At 40.4% G+C, this 1,287-nt stretch overlaps 1 non-coding gene across 1 annotated transcript; it reads right to left on the reverse strand.

Moving 5' to 3' along the window:
• Window positions 1-838: 838 nt before the first annotated feature.
• LOC117699500 (U6 spliceosomal RNA) lies at window positions 839-944 on the reverse strand. The gene has a single exon (XR_004605192.1). It is a non-coding gene; the product is annotated as a U6 spliceosomal RNA (small nuclear RNA).
• Window positions 945-1,287: the final 343 nt, after the last annotated feature.

A 1,287-nucleotide genomic window follows, 5' to 3' on the forward strand; every position in this document is an offset into this window, starting at 1 on the left:
GGACCCTGACTCAAAAGGCGCAACACAGTTGAGAAGGACACTCAACACTGACCTCTGGACTCACATGCATATGCACGTACACACATATTTGTACACCCACACATGTGCAAATATGAGTATGCACACACACTTTACTCTTTTGTTTGTTTGTTTGTTGTTTTGGTTTTTGAGACAGGGTTTCTCTGTGTAGTCCTGGCTGTCCTGGAACTCACTCTGTAGACCAGGCTGGCCTCGATCTCAGAAATCTGCCTGCATCTGCCTCCCAAGTGCTGGGATTAAAGGCATGCTACTGCCTGGCACACACACACTTTAAAGAATTTTTTTTTGTTGTTGTTGTTGAAAGAATTCAGAGGAAAACATAATGTATGGTTTGCAGGGAGACAGTGACTAGAATGGCTGTCGGGACACCACCTAACATTTCTAAAATGCTGAAAGAAAAGAAATGTCAGCTCAGGATTCCGAGTGTAGTGAAAATAACCTTCAGGAATGAAGATAAAATTAAAACTCGCAGATGAAGGGACCCAGGAGAACTGAGCTGCTCGGGACAATCTTCAGTCAGTGGGAATGAGGCCAGAAAGAAACTGGCAACCTTAGGAGAAAATCAGAAATGGTAACTATTGCTCTAAACAAAATAAACTATGTGTTAAATTCTTTCTTCAAAAGGTTTCTTAACGGGCGGTGGTGGCGCACGCCTTTAATCCCAGCACTTGGGAGGCAGAGGCAGGCAGATTTCTGAGTTCGAGGCTAGCCTGGTCTACAGAGTGAGTTCCAGGACAGCCAAGACTACACAGAGAAACCCTGTCTCGAAAAAAACAAACAAACAAAAAAAAGGTTTCTTAAAAATATGGAACGCTTTACGAATTATTCGTGTGTCGTTCTCATGCACCGGCCATGCTAATCTTGTCTGTACCCTTCCAGTTTTAGCATATGTGCTGCTGAAGTTCTTTTTAAGTTCTTTAAAATACGTTTCATTGTTGAAAGTCAAAACTCTGTGATGGACTTCCAATAAAAGGACAGGAGAGACCTGTGCAGCATACTTGGACACTGCACTTGAAATAATCAGATATTGTTTCCAGACACAGCAAGGAGGACATCTGTTTTAAGTCCTGAAGCAATGACTAGAAAGCAAAGACATGATAAAAACAAACAAACAAACAAACAAACAAAACATGAGAAACCTTTAAAAGCTCAAAAAGAAATCCAAAAGAAATCAAGAAAAGTTGGAGAAAAATAATACAATAAAAAAGCCTAAATGTAAATATGACAGCAATAACTTCAAACATAAAC

Source organism: Arvicanthis niloticus, chromosome 1 (genome assembly GCF_011762505.2).
Source record: "Arvicanthis niloticus isolate mArvNil1 chromosome 1, mArvNil1.pat.X, whole genome shotgun sequence".
In the NCBI taxonomy this organism is placed as follows: Eukaryota; Metazoa; Chordata; class Mammalia; order Rodentia; family Muridae; genus Arvicanthis; species Arvicanthis niloticus.